Source organism: Lonchura striata, chromosome 3, assembly GCF_050655825.1.
Source record: "Lonchura striata isolate lonStrDom1 chromosome 3, ASM5065582v1, whole genome shotgun sequence".
NCBI lineage: Eukaryota > Metazoa > Chordata > Aves > Passeriformes > Estrildidae > Lonchura > Lonchura striata.
Window position 1 is genome coordinate 77350213 of NC_140705.1, and position 21844 is coordinate 77372056.

At 40.0% G+C, this 21844-nt stretch overlaps 1 long non-coding RNA gene across 25 annotated transcripts in view; it reads right to left on the minus strand.

Moving 5' to 3' along the window:
- The window catches only part of LOC110477926 (uncharacterized), a 306989-nt gene that overhangs the window by 119883 nt on the left and 165262 nt on the right, over positions 1-21844 (minus strand). For 22 of the 25 annotated variants that reach the window (XR_014954343.1, XR_014954361.1, XR_014954356.1 and 19 more), the window contains one exon: positions 12558-12678. This is a non-coding gene — a long non-coding RNA (uncharacterized LOC110477926). Of the gene's footprint in view, positions 1-10047; positions 10137-12423; positions 12679-21844 lie in introns of all 25 variants that reach the window. The other 3 variants (XR_014954358.1, XR_014954353.1, XR_014954347.1) reach the window with 3 other exon arrangements.

Below are 21844 nucleotides of genomic sequence, written 5' to 3' on the forward strand. Positions count from 1 at the left end.
CAACATTTTTGTAGGTATATGGCAGGAGGCGGGTAGACGTCACATGTGAAATGCATAGGTGTGTCCTGTTTTTTGCTTTCCTTTTTCTCTTTCTTTTTAAAGGCATTCTGCTTTCCACCTGAAACAGAGCTGGTGTGATGGAATATAACTCCAGTGATAGAAGAGGGGGTCAGGGGAACACAATGAGAGTCTTTAGAGCAGAGCAAGCTGAGACTTTAGAATTGCTTGGGTTGGTGCCTTCCAAGCAGTGGACTCTGTGGTGCAGCCTTACTGCAGTAATGATTGGCACACCTACCATACTTTAATCAAGCATCATTGCCTTCATCAGAGTGGTTTATGCAATGTTTTGCCTATTGTTTTAGATGCGAAAATGTGATGTGCACATTACTTGGCTCTCCCAAGACTACTTTGTGAGTCTGAGGTGGGAGCAGGAGGAGAAGGAATCCAGCAGAAGAGGCAGGACCTCAAAAGTTGGTCTGAGTTCTGGCCCTGGATTTCAGCAGCAGCAACCTACACCTCAGATAGCTTTTGCTGGCCTCCAGAAAGGAGCTGAAGCTTTTGAGAAGACATTGGTCCTTTTGAGTTTGGACAAACTTGCTTCAGCAAACAAAAGAAACTCCTGAGCCACCAATCACGGTTGGCTGCTGCTGCAGAAAACATGGTCTATAACCCCTTTCATAAACAGTCAGAGATCCACCTCATAATCCCTCTTGGCTTTCTTGCCTCTCAGTATGTCTGTAGGAATGTTGTTCAAAAATCTCAGTCCCTGCAAGATTAGAAGCCGATTTCTCTATTAGGATCCCCAACAAGCAGCTAGTAGAAAATTACATGTAAAAAAGCTTGGATGGTGTTGTAGCCACCTCAGGCTAAGGGTCTGTGGAAAACCAGGATGATCTCTTTTTGCCCAGCTAATGCTTAGCATAAAAAGCAGTCAAGCCTACAGCCAAACAAGGGCCTGTTACAGTGCACTGTATGGAGGTAGATTTCTTACTACTCACATTACAATTGTGAGCACACCTGCTGTGAGCACTATTTCCAAATGTCTCCAAAGAGAGCAAGTGAGTAATGAAATGAAGAATCCTGATCTGTTATGTAAAATACTACCCAAACACTGTTTATGTAGCATTAAATGCTATGAAAGCATTTATTTTTAATAAAACTCTTAACATTTCCTGATAGTTGTCTACACTAGTCTCCTTCATCACTGCTTTGCATTTACCTTTTTCCATAATCAGAATGAATACGCATGTCAATTAATATAAATACCCATGAAGTTACAAAATGTTTTGTGAACTGGAAATAAAGGATTTGTGATCAGATTAATTTAATTATCGTGAGAAATCTTTATCCAAATGATATTACTGTAGTCAAACCTGTCTCCAGTTTAAGATAACTTCTGTTTAGTCTGGTTTTATTAGGACATTATCAATATGCAGAATGCATACTGATATAAATTAGCTTTAGGAAATTTTAACTACAGGCAAGTGTATACATCATATTAATCACTGATTCAGATAACACTAAGAAAAACCTGGCTTCAAGTATCTTCTTTGTGCTACAAATTCTCTATAAATCATATTTAAAAAATTAAATACTGTTTTCAGAGTAATTTCCAAGGACAAATTGTTTTCAGTGTAGTAGATGGAATAAAAGTTGCCATCTATTATTGAGATCACTCAATTTTTAGATTTATTTTGGCTGCTTTTAACTTGCGAAAACTTTATCCACTTAAAAAGTTGGTTTTTTTCAGATTGGATGCCATCCTCATAGCATTTATAAATTCTGTTGAAACTAAGTTTCTGAATTTTTCTTGTTTTCTTAAAATATAGGAAAGCCCTGTGCGTGCAGAAGGGCTGATAATACATAACTGTTAAAACCCAAAATTATTGAAGCCTTCTAATAATCAAATTGGTCAATGTCAGAATTAACACAATTGAAATGTTCCAAGGGCTTTTTGCAGGAGATTTCATAATATTTAACTCATTAATAGTAAATATAAATAATATATGCTCTGAAACCAAAAGAAATTAAATCAGGCCTACATAGAAACAACCAACAGTGGTAAGAAATTTCTTCAGAATTTGACTTGCTCACATTTTTTTCTGTCAAAAAATATCACCACAAACAAAACGTTCCTATGAAGTATTTCAATTCTGACAAAGCAGCATTTCCTGGTGGAAGATATTCTGGTCAGGAAAACCCTTCAACACAATTACTTCAGTCTGTCTTTGATTATATGAGAACACAGTGCTCTTTCAAATGTCTCAAATGCAAAATTAGTCTTGCTTGGTGTATGGCTCCAGCCAGAGAGGTGAATTAGTACAGTGTGTTCTCTTTCTTCAAGCTCTTGTGTTGGAGTGGGAAAATCAGAAACATGCACGCTGAGCCAGGTCAGTTGCTTAGGTGACCAAATCCAGGAAAAAGTCCTTTCCTGGGTAACATTATAAATTTGCCGTAGTCTGATCCCAAGGCTTGGCTGGAGCCTTGGTCAGAGCCTTGGATTGTGACAGTGTGGGACACGCCCCCATCGCAGCTGAAGGCAGCCAGAGCATGGCTAGTGAAGGCCATGGTATAGGGCACATGCGCATTATTGGGGGTTGAAATAGGATTGCACCTTACCTCTGATGCTCCATAAATTTTGCTGCTTGCCTTTGAAAGGGTAATATTTTTTGAATCTGTTATTTTTGTGGTATAACTGTATATAGTACATAATTACTCATAATACATTACTGCACATGAGACTCTACAGACAATGCTTAGACATTAAATCTTAGCTCAGTGATTGAATAGAGGGTACAGTAAAAATAAATATCCATGTATTTTGTAAATATTTGCATAATGAGCTATTTAAATGCAAGAGATTCTAACATATGTAAACAATTGGAAATACTCTGTGTGTGTAAGTCTAAAGTGGATGTAAAAATATACACAACATCCTTTAAAATCATATGATTTAGTAGTCAGACATTGTGTATTTTTTAAGGCTTTATGTATAACTATTGCAGATTGTAAATACCCATTGTGTTAAAAACACATTGCTTGGTACAATTAGTCAGTAAACTGTATGACTGAAAGCTTTGGATGACAAGGACAGTGCAGTAAATGGACATTAGTGACTGTCCAGTTACAGTGAAAGCTCTTTGTGGTCTGCAGACTTTAAATACCCAGAGGGTTACAGGACTCAGCGTAATCAATCCCTGTCCAACAAGAAGCAGAGGACATAATTTCCCTCTTGTTAAAAAGCTATCATGTAATGTGCTGTGGTATGTCTCCCACAAAACTTTCTCCCAGCTCACTGTACATCTGTGCCATGGGAACTGGGAGGCTACCTCCACCTCCACTGCTTGCTTTTCTGGTCTTGGTTCAGTCTGAGACTTCTGAACCACTGTGCCAAAGTGGTACCTTAAAGAGGCCCCACAAGCTTAGTCACAGTTTAATGTGACTCAGCACGGTTTTTGCAAAGGAAATGTAGCAGTGGAGGATGGAGGGAACAAAATTACTTTCAAAGTGAAAGCTTTTTTTGTGTTAATAACCAGCCTGAGCTAGCTGTCAAGGAGAGAAACAATGAGCATTGTATTTGGTAGCTAGGCTGCCTTCTGACTAATTACTGTTCCTGCAGAAAGGACCAGCGCTCTCTGCCTCAGCACTAAGGACCTAGGCAGCTAGTTCATATCCACAGCCATGCCTCTTCACTCACACCTGATTAAAGAAAGCAGTGGATTGTTGATGCCATCTCCTCAGGCTTTATGACTCAAAGGGACACTGCTACAAGATGCATCTCACCACCTGTAAAGCACTCTGTGTCTCTCTGGTGTAGGGGATGAGCAGAACATCCCCTGCTTCAGGAGACAGAGCCCTGCTGCTAGGTGGTGCCCCTTCTGCCTCTGCCATGATTCACAGCCACCATCAGTGTCCTAAACAATAGGACAAACAGCAATAAAGGCCTGGGAGCTTCCTAACACAATGAACTCTAGGTTCCAGAGCAGTTAATAAATGTTTGAGTCACTAAAGAGCTAATTTAAGAGAGTCTGCAACAACGGGGTGTGACAAATAATTGGCAGACTGAAGGAATGGAAGATAATATGAAATGCCTGGGTGTAGGAGTTTATGTGAGCAGTTTTTTGACTCAGAGCTGGGCCAGATTTAAGGCTTTGGAAACTTCAGTATAAGTTTTGGGGAGGGAAGAAGTTAATTTCATTCTGTTCTATGGGACATTTAGTTTTAACATTAAACTCAAACACATTTTCATTAGTAATGCTCACAGTCCTCAGGCAGCTCTGAATTTTTAAAACCTCCCTTTCAAACTCCTACATTGCATTCCAAAGAGGTTGTGTCCAACTCATGACAAGCCCTGCACAAAAAAAAAAAAAAAAAATATTTTCTGCACAGGCATTCCACATGCCTGGAGGCAGAAAAAGGGGGGTTCTGAAATGCCACACAGGAAAACCATTTGGGTTGTGGGGGAAAGTCTCTCAGTGTGCAAACCACAATCATAGTCATATTTCTTACACCTTCCAACAATCAACCCACAGAGATAACACTCCTCAGAAACGCTTTTCAGAGATTCTTCTCCTCACCTGGAATAAAGATAACATTTACACTGCTCTTTCTCATTGAGCAGCTATTCTTAAAACCAAGATGTGTTCTTGACTAACCTATCTCCAAGGGAACTTGGACAGCTAAAACCCATACCTTCTACAGACCAAGGAAAAAGGACAGTCAGTATTCCACTCCTTTCTCGGTCTCCATAATATGAAATGTTATTTTAAAAATTTATTGGTAAAATAAAATTTAATTTATATACTGTAATGTTGTGGATAATAAAATCTCCCTTTTCTTCACCCCCCAAAAAGGCTGTGAAATTAAATTAAGAAATTAAAAGGCTCTGTTAGAGGAAAGCATCCCAGATCTTCATCACAGATGTGTGAGCAGGAAGTGCATTTGACAAAGCTTGCATAACAAAGAAATTCCATATGTAAGACTTTTTCCAGACTTCTCTCTCACTGTCCTTACTTGTATGAGTAGTATCTGCCTCAAACCAATTCTCTTTTAAGAACAAAAGGCTGAAGTAGACTCAGCTTATGTCTGAATGCAGGGAAGATGTCTATGTCCTAACAAAGGGTGGTTAAAACTCAAGGGCTCTCAGATATCTCCTCCCATCCATGTTCTTCTCATGCATTCCACCATGTCAGAACCCATCCCTGTACAGGTGACCAATTGTTGGTGTCAGGGCTTGGCACCACTCAGCAGTGGATGGGAACTGTCACTGTTAGTTTATTATCCTGCTGTAAGACTTTCATACCTTCTCTCTACGAGTTCCCACAGGCAGCTCCTCACACCACTGACTCCTTTCCTTTCTTCCACAAAGCTGCCTGACTTCTTCCTTCCCTAACACAAACACCTGAGCCTTTCTGTCCCTAGCAGCACATACAAACCCCTACTGTCCCTAACAGGAACACCCAGCCCTTTCTGTCCCTAGCAGCACACACTAACCCCTACTGTCCCTAACACAAACACCTGACCCTTTCTGTCCCTAGCAGCACATACAAACCCCTACTGTCCCTAACAGGAACACCCAGCCCTTTCTGTCCCTAGCAGCACACACTAACCCCTACTGTCCCTAACACAAACACCTGACCCTTTCTGTCCCTAGCAGCACACACTAACCCCTACTGTCCCTAACACAAACACCTGACCCTTTCTGTCCCTAGCAGCACACACAAACCTTTACTGTCCCTAACGTGAACACCTGACCCTTTCTGTCCCTAGCAGCACACACTAACCCCTACTGTCCTTAACACAAACACCTGACCCTTACTCCCCACAGCAGCACAGCCAACAGACTGCAGCTCTCCTCTCCACGAGCTACCCCACTCTTTTATAACACCCATTCTTCCTGGACCATCCTTATTGGACACAGCTGTGCCCTATTAAAGGCAAGGCTGTTCCTACTCTTTGGTAATTTGTACAGCTGCAGTTCCTCAGGGGTAAGATTGCCTTCAGCATTGTCTCTATTCTCCTACACCACCACAGCACTACATTTGCAGGTGTGTAGCTGAACTTGTGCACTCATGGTACACTGCACAAGTTAAAAATTCTGAGCAAAAAAAGTCCCTCTCATCCCACAAGCTTCTTCCAAAGTACAGCTCCCCAGAAATATACATGAGGGATGAAGCTATTGCTGCAGTTTGCACCTTCACCCACACCACTGGGACTTAAAATCATTCAACAAACTTTGTGTCTGGGTGGAGCAGTGTTGATCTCCACAGGATGGATGCAGAAAATGGACTGTGACATGTCCGAATCTTGGGGGATTGGCTTCAAGCAAGCATGTGTCCTCATGCTCATAAGACAAGTTTAAGAGAGGCTAAAAGCAATCAGACATGGCTTCTTGTTCAGCAGGTAGGGACAGGCACCTTGCTTGTGGAGTCTGAAGAAGTAAAGGTTGTGCATTTTAGAGGTAAATGATCTAGGTCTGCACTAGCAGCCCTTTATACTCCAGCAATGAAAGGTCTAATTGAGGTTGTATAATTATCTCCTTACAATGTAAAATGAAATGTGCACTCCCTTGGTGGATATAATTGATGAAAAGCCAGTTCAGGGAAAGGCTGAGATATATGGCAGGATCAATTTTATTTCTAATGGTTTTTAACATTTCATCTATACATTTAACAGGCTGAAGCAGGGGGAAATAAATATTATGTTAGTGACTCTGTCATGGAATGAGGCTTTTCTTTTCATTAAAAATATAAAGGGAAAAGAACCATCACCATTTTATGGCTATCATAACTTGTTTCACATACATTTTTTTCAATACTAAAGTGTACTAAAATATTTAACTGGAAAAAAAATACCTATAGGCTTGTAAAGAGATCTTCAAATCTCCTGGACAAAGACTTGAAGAAAGTGGGTTTATGTTAATTGTCTTGTATTACTTATATGAGTCAATATTAAGAAGATATATACATATATATAGTAACATATGCAATTATCTCTTTATCTATGCATCAATTCCATATAGCAAAAATGCACAAAAAATATTGAACTTGAACATAATTTTACAGTGCCCTGTTTTTTGTTTTATTGTTATTAACAATATTTGCCTTCACATGAAGTCTATTGTGTTGATTTTCTTACTACATGATGCAAACTGAAATCACAAACCAAGATACAAATTTGGGTTCAGACATCAGCCCTAAATTATCCTCCTATAGAATAGTGCTTAAAGAACTAGAAAGATAAAGGCTTGATTAATGCATTTTTTTCCTTTTAATATATGGAATACATGCATCTATCTGGAGGCAAGAGTACAACATCTTTTATATGATAGCATATTGCTAGATCTCTAAAACATGAGACATCAATACCATTAATGTGTAAATAAATAAATAAAACAAGAGGAAGTAAAAATCTGACATGCATCATGTCTAGGGGTCTTGGTTTTATTTTGAACCTATCAACCTCGGGTAAGGATCAAGACTTTTCTACTGAGGATTTTACCCTGTGGATGTTTATTTTTCTGCTATGTAATTTGATGCTGCTGTTGGTTTTGGCATCAATACATTAAATTTATGTCAGCTCAAACAGATCAACTATTAGATGTTGCTATTAACTTTGACATCAAAATCATTAAGAAATTGCCATAATATAAATTAATTATCAGAATTGTATTGGCATGAATGCATAATGATATTACTCATGGAAATAATTAAAGAAAATGCACAGTGAAAAATGCATTAGAATAATGGCACAAAATGTCATTACTCTGGCTTCTTGACAAGTAAATGCTATTAGTTTTCGGCACAGTGAACTTTAAGGTTAACTGAAATAGTCAGGGAAGTCCACTGCAGAGCTCAAGCTGCTTTTATTTGTGCCTTTATTTATTCAGTATATGAGACTGAATAAATATGAGTGAAAACTAACTTTTTTGAACTTGTCAAATAAAGCTTTTATCAGTCTAGGAGAGATTACAACAAAACAAACAGACAAAACCTAAATCAAAACAAATACAAAGCAGCAGAATTACTTATAACACTGTTGTCCAAATATATATGTTCTTTAGTTGTTGCCAATGTCAGGTCTCAGGGGACCTGAGGCATAGCAAAGTTGTTAAAATTTTAGGATTTTCCAGAGCACAGAGGAGTCATAATTAACACAAAACTATTTAGGCTATCACCTTCCACCTCCTGTCTAAAAGGTCACTATTACTGATCAGTGCTCAGGGAGAGAGAGTTGTGATTATGGAGCATGTGTATGTTCCCTTAATTTAATGTGTAATGGACAGAGATATTTTGGGTTTTTTTATCAACAGTAAAACAAAGTCCACTCTAATAGAATAAACTAACAACTCAGTGATGCATGCCAGCTTACTCATCAGCTGGACACATTTCTTTTCAATGTCTCTCTCCATTCCCTCTCAAGTCAATGGAAAAATTCTCTCTACCATGGTTTTGTACTTGATCCAGAAATTATATTATAGAAATAATGAAAAAAAGACAGTAATTTCTGGACTTCTTGCCTTCCATCTTTATTAGACTCAGCACACTCCACTACCCCTCTAACAAAGAAGTTCACATCCTAAAAATAAATTTCAATGTTTTAAACAATAAAGTATGGAGAGAAGAAGCCTTATTTACCATGCTAGACAGTTAATCCTAATGACACTCAGAAAAAATTGAATATTTCCAGGATATATGTGGAGGGCTAGGAAACAGGACATCTCTGAGCTGTTTATGGCTCTATCCTTGTTTTTCTACATAACTTCAGGCAAGTCACTTAAATGACTTACCTTAATTTTCTCCCTGTTGCCAAAGTGCTAACACAAAGAGAACACAAAAAGATGTGGCAAAGAATCCACAGTTAAAATGCCAAAACCCACTCCATAAGTAAAAACTAGTCAAGCTACCTAACCATGCTCAAATAAACAAAACCTACAAAATGTCTCTGAAAATTTGCAGAAGAGTCATTTGTGACCTAATGTACAAAGTCTTCAGCTCGATGTGCCAGCACAGACTCCTGATGTCTGAGGAGTCACTTGTAAATCTCTGGAGCCTCGTCACTGCACTCTCCAGTCTTGACATAATGAATCTCAACTCAGAAATGGGACACAACAGGCAGGCAATCTACATGTCACTGATATCAAAGGTTTGGGTGTCTAGACCTCCTGACAGTTCAGAGTTTATTTTCTCTGGTTTGCTTTGGGGGACTGGGAGAGACACAGATCAAAAATTTTTAGGGTGGCCAAAGTTTCTGGGAGAAATTTGGATGGTAATTAATATGAGAGCAATGGAAAAAATAATTTTTAAAAAATACTTGAGAGCTATTCATGGATATCTTTAAACTTTCTAAGTTGCCTTGGGGACAAGCTAGCTTTTCAGGTATGCTTTGACTTTTTATGGTGAAATACAGACATTTTACTTGAAACAGTTTGTTTAATGATGCCCTGAGCCTTTTAATTCTGTTTAACAGTCTAAGCTTTGTTTCTAATCCATCAATAGATAGGTCAAACTTGTACCCATAATTTAAAGTTATGTTAATAAGATCTATGACATGTCTTGCAACATTTTATTGATAATATGTAATGCATTATAAGTATCATGAGCTGGCAGAGCTGCTGTCACTCAGGGCTTTTGCATATAAGGTATTAAATCTCCAAAGCATGCTGCTGCAGTGAAAAAAAAGACTTTAAATAAATAGGCTGGCACAATTCTGCCTTCAAAGAGACAGTCTATAAATTCACGAAAAAGATTTACTGCGTAATTCAAGCCTGAATCAACACAGGCCTTACACTTTGTAACTAAGAAGGGACACACCATGTGGTAGGGTGTTTATAGTGGGTACAATATTGTAATGCAGAGGTTGTTTTTCAGGCACATCTTTTCTAATTACATTGATTGACACCTCCCACTTTTAGTCACATACCCGCACTGAGATTAGCTGCAATAATTGCTACATGATACATTTATTTAAGGAAAATTTTGAGTGTTTATTTAGTGTTTTGTAATGTAATTTAGCAGCTGGGGAAAAACAATATATTGGAAACAATACCATCATGTGACTTCATTAATTCTCCATGCAACATGGCAAAGCAGCTTCTGCACTATGTGTGTGAGGCCTTGGAGATACAGTAGCTGCATCTGGAATAGAATGAACATCTGTAAATTTGCTAGCATACTTATAGTTTATAGCCACATTTACTTGTGTGAGTTTACTATGTCCTACAGATGATATGTTTCACTCCCCTGCTGTTTGTTGATGGTATAAAATCTTCCTGGTAAAGGGCAGACAGTACATTACTTAGGGAGCAATAAAACTCTGCAGAGACAGTCTTTGTGACATAATCTGAACATGTAATTCACTCAAGAAGATGCTTCTTCTCCACCCAAAATTAAGCAACACAATCTACTAAGAATCAGCTTGCTTTGTTCATATATATATATACTAAAAATACTTAAAATTATAAATAATGCAGGATACATTTACCCAGTCAATTCTAGTTTTATAAGGGCTAGAATCTGCAAAAATACAACTCCCTCCAAAGAATTAATCCATGTCTGTCTTATGGCACCAGTATTTGTTGTTATTATATGATCAACAGAAGTCCTGGCTCTTGTCACCCACTCTCAGAGTTATACCTGACTTTCAGAGGTCAAGATCATGTTACCTCTCATCTTCTCCTAGATGAGTGAAGGAAACGTGTTCTTGCCAGCTCCTTTGATCTCTGCCTACAGAGCTGCTGTTTGACAAGTAAGGGTGTATTAAGAATGTGATCCACTAACCACAGATACAGCAAAATCAAATGTTATACCCTGCAAGCTGGAGTTGCAATTCATTGTTCCTCTTTAAGACCAGAACAGAAACACACAGCTCAGTGTTTAGGCAGGTGGAAGAAAAAGATGCATAGTGTGTCTGTCCTTGAGAAATACTTCCTGCAGTTTTAGCCAGTGTAACTGTAAGACTTCTGACCTGGGTTGGTTTGGAGAGCAACCTGCAGTTGCTTTCCTAAGAGGCAATGTTACATATTATCCTTTGCTACTAACTGAGAAGAAGAGATTATGGACAAGTGTTAGGAGTAGCCTCTTAAGGACTGCAACTCCTCGGTCCTCCTGCCTGCTCAGCTATGCATCTTAAGTCTTTGAGCAAATAATTTTAACCCTTCTGCACCTGAGACTACAAACCTGCAAAGCAGTCGCTCTCACAGGAGTGCTGAGTCTAAATATATATTTTTAAAGAGCTTTTCTATTTGCAGGCACAGGTTACTCTAAAACAGATGATATCTTCTGGCCAGGCTCATTGGCCATGAGATAGGAAGGAAAACAGCTAATGCTGAAGAGCCAGCAAAGCTCTGTCTGTAGTTTTGGGGACTCCTACAATTACAGTTTGCTCTTTCAATTAACCTCTCCAAACACATAGAAGGTGTCACATGTTCTCGTTGCTCTTTCTGTGCTTATGCTTTCCCAATGTGACCAGTGATCTCAAGTGAGAGCCTGGCTGCCTCAAGGTGAGCCAGACAGGTTCACAGTGGGGGCCAAAGCCTTTATGATGTTTTGTGTGAAACAGGGATGGAAGCAGCCTGTGGACTGTTAGAAGAGACTACTGGGATTTCGAGCTGCTTTCTTTACTATGATATTTTTCTGTGCAAACCTACTTTATCTCCCCAGTTCATATTGCATGAGTGATACCCAATTCGAGCAGGTTTTGAAGTGTACTTGAAGTGATGAGCTTGGCTGTGCTGCAGAGTAAGTAGGCCAAAGCCCTCTAGCCCCTCTCATCTCCCCTTGTGCCACAGCACAAAAGTGGGTTAACAGACCCCCAAAAATGGTGACTTCATCCATCTCACAGCTCCTCTCACCAAAGCCATGATGCTTGCTTAGTCCTTCACCTCGGCCCTCCTCGGCCTGATTTCAACACTGGAGCAACATATGCCACATGAATCCAGGAATGTCTGGCTGCCTGGCCATGCTGAAGAAATGGCATGGCATGGGATGGAAGGGGATGGAAAGCAGTGTACCCAAGCAGAAAAGGTCCCCTCATTTTAGACAGAAGGATCCTAATTTACATAATCAGAGACAAAAGCATAATCAACCCTGTTCTGATTAATTGCAGTGGAAATGGTAAGAAGCTATCAGTGCAGCAGCCAGGAGAGCTTAAAACTAAATATAACCTGCAGGAGGGGATGGGAGGATGAGCCTTTGAAAGCACTTTTCTGAAGTGAAACAGGAATCTAGGGAAGGTTTTACTCTCTTCTCCCCAATCTCTGTCTGTGCAGTGAAATGGGAGTTCCTGCCTTCCCTCTCAGATAGAAGTGCCACTCACATCCTTGGGATGAACAGCTGGGTCCATCCTGCTATCACCTCCCTGCACTTCCTCACCACTTTAAAATTAGCACTGCTGTGATCAGGCAGCAGCGGAAGAAATGCTCACCCACTGCTTGCCACGGCGTTCAGAGCTGATCACTAAAGCAGCACCTGCCTCCAGGAGCCAGGGAGTTTGCAACACCCCATATCTCCAGCAGCTCAGGGCTGGGACTTGCTGTGCGAGCAGAAGGTTTCACCCACCAGAGAGCTCCTGCTGCTGCTGGCACCTCTCGCGTCTGCCGGGGCTGGCTCCGCGCTCCGTGTGAAGCAGCCGGGGAGGCAGAAGTGACTCCGCAGTCATAAATAGCAGAGCCGCTTGGAGCTGAGGAAGATGATTCAATGAGATATTTTGGTTGCATTTTTACTAAGGCAGCAAGACTATCTAGAGAAGTTATTTTTAGTGGGTTGAGCCCCATGATACTCATCAGTAGTCACACACACTGCCAGTGCAGGAAACATGTAGAGTAAAACCAGCCTGAGGGTGCATCCAGACTAGGTGGTAAGTGCAAGTCAGAGAAGAGCTTCCTGTAAATTCTGAGCTCCAGAAACTTCACGGAGCAGATTTCACAAAAAGAGCTCAGCAACACGAAAGGTCCATTCAGCACTTCCTGGTTCATCCTGATAAATGCTTCGTTTCTGGTTTAACAGCAAATTGAAATTGATTAAGCCAGCATCGATATTGTCCTACAAGGTACAGAGAAGTAAACTCATTTGGGATAAATCCCAAGAAAGAGAAACATTCATGCAAGCAAACAGACACACACCATTTAAAATAGATTCATCTGGGATGCATAAAACCTGAAAAACATTCATTAGGACTGGAAAAGGAAACACTATTAATCAACTCTAGGCTTCTTTTTACTCGGTGGAAGAAAACTTCAGTCAGATAATTTTTTAAACACACATAAACTCTAAAAATTCTCATTGGAAGAATTAGCCAGCTAACTTGCTGTTAATATGAGGAGGTGAGAAAAGAAGCAAATTAAAGGGGTTGGGGACGAGATTATTTTTATTTTTTAATTTGCATTCAACAGGAAAAAGATTTATGCATGAGATGCAAATTGCTATGCGTTATTTACACATCTGAAGAAAAACAAATCTTGAATGTAAATGCTTAGAGGGCATATTTTTAAATATGAAAGCGGTAACATTAATATAATGTTTATAACTTCCACACTGTTTAAAGGAGATTAAATTGGGGAAAAATTAGCCCTTTTTATTTAAATTATAGAGTTCTCACTAAATATTAGGGCAGAAATCAAATATGAACATCTGTGTGTTTCCATTCTTGAGCAATTTTAGAGTTTTAGAGCAATTTGTTCACCTTGCAGTTGGTCCTATCCAGAATATCCCAGTGGGTTAGCAACTGGAGAGGGCAACAGCCAATTACAGCATTTCTGTTTCCATTGTGAAATACTATGCATGTCTTCAGGCAATTAAGAAACAGAAGCACCATTTAAAAACAAGTCCACTCCATAAGCAGTCCAGATTCGGTAGTAGGATATATATACCCTGTAGCTGAACACTCTCCTTAGAATGAGATGAATAGCACTGAAGTCTGCAATGAATGAGCAAACAAAGCTAAAAACCAGGAAGAAAACAACAAGAATGTGAAAAAGATGAGATAAGAGCAAGTGATGGCACCTAGAAGACACAGCATTGCGTAGCTGATCCATATCACTGGACTGTGCATTTTCCAATTCTCTTTGGAAAATTTAAAGGACTTCTTTTGTATTAGAACTGCTCAATCTTCCATGTATTCATTTCTGGAAGCAGAAAGCTATTATGCATGTTTTTACTGTGAGAAAATCAAGGTAATAAGACCTGAGATATCAAATCCATATATGCTTGACTCCTGTCAGCTTCTAAAATCTTTGATTATCTGCACCACAGACTTATTAAAAAGCAAAGAGGTTTGTGTCCCTTCATGTGCTTACCACTTTTGAAAACGTGACTCACAATGCTGCCAATTTGAGGGGCTCAAATGTCATGAGATCAGACTGCATAAACCAAAAAATAACTATGGAATTGCCACTTTAGCTTGCTTTTTGACTTTGTGCGACCTGGATGGAGTTGTTCTTTTCCTTCAATTTCCCTATTTGAGCTGGACTTTAGAGTCACCTTTCCTTCATCAGAGCATATCTCACCATTGAGCATGCTAGCATACGACCTGAGTACACTAAAACAAGTGTTATTGTAGCACAGAGCAGTGACTGCCCACAGCAACTACTCTCAGATAGCTCTGCCCACTGCAGAAAGAAATCAGTGCAAGTCTAGACTGTGTCCTGCAGGACGTGGAGCCTTGCAAGCACACGTTTCACAAACTGAACCAAAACGCCCATATAGAACACCAAAATTTAGAAGAAGGCTTGGAAAAGGAATGAGGGACATTCCCTATCCTACTTCCTATTAAATCAGATGAGATAAAGCAGATGTGATAAAGAGTGGTCAAAATGAAAGGAAACCAAATCATTAGTCATGACCAGTCACTTTTTGAATGTCAGTTCATAAACACATTAAAACTGAGTGAGAAAGCACCCACATTCACAGCCAAAGATGTGGAGGAGGGTTTTGTGTTTGTGTTTTTTATGGGCATCCACGTGGCTAATTCACATCATATTTTTGTTGATCTTTTAATATTTATGTCCAGATGCCCCTGTGAGCTTCCAGATGTTTTTGCACAGACATCAAATATGTTTGCATAGCAATTACCAAAATAAAGTTTGAGGCATTTCAAAGGCCTGAGAATAAAAAAAGACAAAGTGGCTTTTATCACTTAAAGATTAAATTAAATCTTTTTCTGCTCTATTTTTTATTTTATTATTACTATTTTCTCTTTTTGTTATTATTATTATTTCCTTATAAACCATTTGTCAGCCTGGAACCCAGTCCCATCTACTCTGAGTGTCCTGTTTAAGTGTGGCCTCTGAAAATGTTAGGTTTCTGTTGTCAGATGACTCCTACATTTTCTAGCAAGAAAATTTACAAATAACTAAATTCCTTCACAGGTGATCTATCTGTATAATTTAATGACCAATTCAATCTTCACTCTGTTCCTGAGGCTTAAGCCCAAAATATTCCTCTGCAAAAGAAAAGAGACTGAAAGAGCAGGAGCTACAGTGTGCCTGCTGAAGTCCTGAAGCAGTGGCCTCTGCCTTCCTGCCATGGTCCTTCAGGAAGCTTCACAGACACCCCTGGGGAAGGAGGTGGAAGTGAGCTGCCTGTTCATCGCTGCTTTCACTGCACCACAGCTCTAGCTCACAGGAAAACCTTGCTGCCCCAGAGAAACTGCTTCCAATAATAGATATGCAACTAAAACAGAGCCCTCACAGTAAATTCAGGCTAATTAGGAAATTATCTAACACTTGTAAGTGTCTGCAGGGAAAGGACTCCTACGAAGTCAGTGCTGGACAGTAGACAGGGATTCTAGATGAGATGCAGACTGTATGGGTTGGAGTTAGGTGTGCTTAAATTCTTCAAGTTATGTGTTCTGACAATATCATGCTTCCATTTGTTTCTGTATTTTGTTGGGGAAAAAATTCCAAACACCTAAAACCAAATGTAATCTAAGTGCCAAGTGTGGAGGAAAAGAAACAAAACCTATCTTAATGCTGGTAATTATACCATATGATAGAACAACACAATGAAAAAAAGACCTGTGTTCCTGTAGAGTGAGAAGATATCACAGGAGGTGATTTGTTTAGCGCCAATGCTCAAAGTGACAGTCCAGATGCCAAGTTCAGTGGCTTCTGTGAGAGAAAACAGGCAGTCTTCTTGTTTATGTGCTGAGTGCTCACTGTAGTACATATTTTGGTCCCTAAAACAGTCAACAAGAGTTTTGCCAGTGAGTTCAATTGGGCAAGGATTTTTTCTTTGGCCAGCAGCAGCAGCAGCAGCTTCACTGCTCATGTGGACTGGTGTGCTCCTGGATTTGCCCACACGGCTGCACAGAGACAGAGGAGGGTGGCAAACACATTTGCATGACTTATATTTGTATTTATTCAGCTACAAGTGAAATTACACCATAATGTACTTAGGAAAGAATTTTTCACTGAGAAACAAATATTAAAGTATGTGAATATTTGTCAGTATTTTCTGTTAATTTACTAAGGATTGAAATCATATATCTACATTCCAGACAGCAGTATGAGGTGGAGATAGCCAACCACTCTAAACTGGCTTAGATACCAGAAGAAATGTGTCTGCAGCAGCATTATTTCAAACTCCCACTCAGTTAGAGCTAGCTCAGGCATCTCCTCCCATTACCTTTTAACCTGCAGTATATTCTAATGCTATGACATAGAGAGAATTTTCAGAGAGCAAACAGCTGGGAAACCATAAGATAAATTTTAAGTTATTTTTCAGAAAAATATATCAGAACTTGCTGGAGCAATTATTTCCTATGCACATCTTCCCTATTCTCAGTTCACCTCTTTAGCTGAAAAATTATGTTAAAAAGAAAAAGGATTAATCTGATTAGCATCAGAAAATCCATGCAGACATTGCACATTGCTACTAACAAATGTCTTCTTAAGTCCATAAAATCAAACACAAAAACCTCTAAATGCAATCTGTGACCTTTAAAAGGCAAAACAAAACAAAACCTCTTCTTCAAACTGTGGGTCAGGTGTTCAGCTGTTGAGAAACACTGTGGTTTCCTTGAGCACACTGAAGCAAAGTTCCCACATATCAACAACAAAAAGCTGTAATGAGTTGCACCAGTTATAGTATTCACTGAAACAAAGGGAACTCCTCACAAGCCTCCCTGGAGTTGGTGATTCTCAGGCAATTCGTGTGTCTTACCTAAATGATCTACCCCCAGAATTTATGGATTTCATCTTACAAACACAGCCAGCCCTGGAAGCTGCACTTACTGTAGCTATTGTTAACACTGACCATGAAACTAAATTTTATTATTCTCAGCAGCAGAACCACCTATTCACCTTTTGTTGCTTGGCATTTGCTAATGATTCGTCCAGAGTCAAGAGAACATTTTTTCCCATAGCACTGGCTTGAAGCATTTTTGTCTCTATTTATTACAATTATTTTTTTCTCTTTCCTTGTAACATCAGGCTTTGATCACTGTCAGGGACTGATTAATGAGCAAGATGGACATCAGATGTCCTCTGGGAAGGCAATTCTTATGATTCATTTACAGTGGTGACATCTGTTTGCATCCTACTTTAAGGGCCCATTTCATCATCCAGTAGTGGCCAAGAGGCATGTCCCTGGAAATCTATATTTGTCATATGGGAAGCAAGACAAAACTTTACCTAGTCAGACTGCTGAGGTAAGTGATGGAGCTTAATCGTGAACAGGGTGGTACACCTGGGTTGACAGTTGCACTAGATGATCTTAAAGGTCTTGTCAAACTTTGACAAATCTATGACTCTATTTATGAGTGCTGTCTGCTTTTGTCTTGCCCAGTGCTCTCAACTTGTCATGGCAAGCACTTTAACCAAGGCTCAAAATGAAGGGCATATGCACATGCCAAAAGCCTGCAAACTCATGTGAGTGGTTCATTTACTAATTTTCCATCCTTTTTTTTATAGTGATTTGATAACAAAGAGTGTTTAGCCGTGAAAAATAAGTTTCACTATAATATCAGTAGCCACAGCATTAAAATTACTGAAGCTCCTTTAAATAAAGGACACCAAGGAGGTGTGGGGTCATCTGTAGCTGCGCACCAAAATTACTCTAGTTCTTCCCCCGCTTTGCCACTTCTAGTCAGGCAGGAGGTAATAAAAGAGGCCAAGGTGTACATGATCTAGTAGGATAAAGCTGCCTGCACAGACACATAAAGAAGGGAGCCTCATCTCTAGACTGCAGTTGATAATCATGTCTCTTTTAACCAGGAGTCTGTCTTGGTATCACAGCATCAGGGGCTTTCTTCTGTGCCATGACCCTCAGGAGCCTTTCACCCATGTCAAGCCCTGGCAGCACAGCTCAGGAGAGGGATCAGCAGGGTTCTGTGTAAACACTGGATGTGTAGTCCAGGGTATAGCAGGTCAAGGGGGAAGAGCTATGCAGCCCTCTGTTACAGCCCAGAATGGTTTATCTCTTATTTTCTTTCAAGTCTAAAAAGGTATTTTAAGACTTTCAAACAGGGAGGAAAAAAAAAAAAAGGATAAAAAATAACTCTAATTGCAAATAGTGGCAAAAAACCTGTGCTGTTCAGTCAGCCTTTTTCTACCAGATAGTAGCTTAACTGTCTGTTTTTAAAAACTATTGCCTTGCCCTGTTAGATTCAATATCTTTCACATGATTAATGTGCTGGTGTCTTATTAACTGCTGTGTTAGAGGAGCTTCTGTACTCACCCCACCCCCCTTCTTTCACTCCTTTTGTAAAAACCTCAGTGCAATCCAGCTGCTCTGACTGGAGGGTACTGCACCTTCCGACAAAACATCATAAAGAGCAAAGAATTACCATTTCCAAGTAATCCATCCCATAAATCAACCCTCACATTTTGTTCGGAGGATGGGTGAGAGACTGTGAGTTCTCTGTTCACATTCACATGACTGTCTGTCTTCAGGAAAAAGAATAAGGAAAGAAAGGGTATGGGGGAGAAATCAGAAATTGCTAAATCATTCCAGCATCTGATTGATCTTATCTGGACCTCCCTGGCTGCAACAATAATTTGAGACTGTTGAAAATTGACACCTTATCTGATTGGTGGTCTTACCAGCTGCTATTTTATCGGGGTCCAGCTGGATGAGAAAAGCAGGACGTGGCATGACCTTGGTATCTCAGCGCCTGACCTCAATATCTAATCAGTTGGATGTCTCGCTGAGGCTGCCTTGGGATGCTGTGCATGTCTCTTCTGGCACCAATCCATTCAAACAACGTTTGCTTCACACCAGAGTTAGCCCCCAGCACATACACACAAAGCACCTCCCGGCACATCACTGCCCTGCCTGATGATGTTGCAGCACCTGAGGTTTAAGAGGCTTTTCAGTAAAGCTTTGGTAGCCTTTCTCCCAAAAAGCTTACTTTGCAGGACTGCACACAGTCAGCAACATGTCAGGATCCTGCTGGCACAGCAGCTAAGGCAAAGCAAGTCCTCCACTTGGTTTATAGTGTTTTTGATAACAAAAATGAGTCCTCCACACTCATTTAATTGGCTTTGTGTGAGCTGTATAGTAACGTCCATCAGCACAGGGAATGGCACTGGCAGAGCTGTGGACCACAGACACTGCCACGTGCACTGTAATAGGGAGAAACTGAGTCTTGCTTCAGACTGGAAATTGAAGGGAAAGGTTTTTACCCTAGCTCTAATTAACTGCATATCTGGGGAAGGCATTCCACACCTCTGTGCTCAGAACAAGACAGAATTTCATTTGTGAGGATCCCACCAAGGCAAGGTTATAACGTCTGTTAACCCCAGGACTCTCCCTCAATGCCGAAGAGGAGAAATTACCCTTCCATTCCATTGGCGGAGCAGGGTTTCTGCACAGCACCTGTGATCCTCTACCCATAGGAACAGACCTTCACCAACCCTTCTCTTCCTTTTCTCCTTGCTGTCTCTGCAGAAGAGCCTCCAACCTGGCAAGATCCCGCAGGAAGATATATTCTCTGGGGCAAGTCCCTGGGACATGGTCATCTTCTGTCCTAGCTCCTTGATCTTCCACAGTGGTAGATGCTGCTTGTGAAATTACCTCTCAAAACAGCAGTCATTGCTCTGTGCTGCCCTGCTTAACAAGTACAGTATGAACAGCATGTTGGGGGAAAAATCTGGGCTTAATCCACCTGAGGTATCATAGACCAACAAGGGAAAATGTTGCAATAAGGGAAACCTGGAGCACAGAAAAATTAACCATCCAAGGAAAATCACAATTATATAGTATATCATTTCTAAAAAAGAAGATTAATAATTTCTCCTTCAATTTATGGCTTTTAATTTCTTTATAAGTGTACATTTATTACACAGTATTTTTTTAAAAGGTTGAAATTAGAATCAAAGATTTTGATTCTCTTAAGCCTTTGGTATGACCCTATTTTTTTCCCCCTGGAAATTACTATGGGTTTCTTTGTTCCTGTACCATTTAACAGAATTTAATGTGGAATTTCTCATAAAACAGCAGCTTCCTTCCCAATTATCTCCATCCATCACATCTGCTGCATGTTAACAGTAGTCTTAGATATGCTCTTTTCACATCAGTACTATGCACAAACCCTGGTGTTTCTGCATACGGGAAATGTAAGAAAAAGGTGTCCATTTTATACCAAAAGAAATCTCTCACAAGGTCTTGTTCTGGGGGTAAATTTCCCTGTGCAGTGAGTAGGGATTATAGCAGGAGAGCCCATCCGGCAAAATAAAGGAGAAGAGCATTCTTTGGCCATGTCTTGGTTAGCTGTTGCTGTTCCAAAGTGCCAGAACATTGCAATCCATTATGCCCATGGCAGTCTTGGAATTTAAAGTTCAGAAACCTATGCAAGTCTTTGCAGGAGGTGCAAAGTTTATTTTTAATGCTGCTATAATTTTTTCCCTTGTCTGAAGAAGAAGATTATAATGATGATAAGAATTTCCTATATATTTTTTTGTTCCATTTGGGCTTTACTTCCACTGTGGCTGAGCAGTCATGGGGTTTGCTGTCTCCTAAAGCCAGATTTAAATGCCTTTAAGGTAGAACAGTTGCAAAATAATCATTACTTTATTTTGACAAATATACAAGATTTAGTGTGTTTGGAGTCTGGTTGTTTACTAAAAGAAGCAGTGTGTGACAACACTTGTGGTTTGCAATAGCAATCTTATCAAGCAGGGCTGCCTGCTGTCCCCTGACTGCACACAGACCATAACCCTGGACAACATTCCTGCACTTGTGAGGACATTGCAGCAAATTCCAGTCCAAATAAAGCTACAGAGCAGATAAGCAATTCCACCTCAACACACACAGAAGCATATGCGCAAAAATGTCCCCATATCAGGACCTAGATAATAAACCCAAGGATGCAGCCAAGTGCATCTTACTTGACCGACAATACGCAACAGATTGCCTTAGTGTGTTCTTTAGGAGAAGCAAAGCATACAATTAAATAAAACTTGTTCTTGAAAGTAACCCCCTCCCCCTCCACCCCAAAATAGATGTCAAGCTCTGACTAGATAAATGTGGTATTTCAGGTGGAAAATTGAATGGACTTAACAGGAGTAATATGAACAGTTGGTCCTGGAAGAGCTTATAGACTGTAAATATTGCTCATTGCTGATGCTAACACAATGATGAATGTATCAAAATATTAGTATCAAAAGACTGCTGGAATAGATTTGCAATGTTGTGGAAAGCATGAAGGGAGGTAGCTGTCCTTCCCATAGCTTTATATTAATCTGTGTACTGGCTGATAGCAGGGGCCATGAGCACTATAATTAGATTTTGGAAATGTATATAGGGAGGAGGAAATGGAATAATTAAGGTAAGCTATCAGATGCCTGTCCTCATCCTTTTTAAACAAGCCAGAAATATACCCTGCACTCGTTCAGCATGCAACCTTC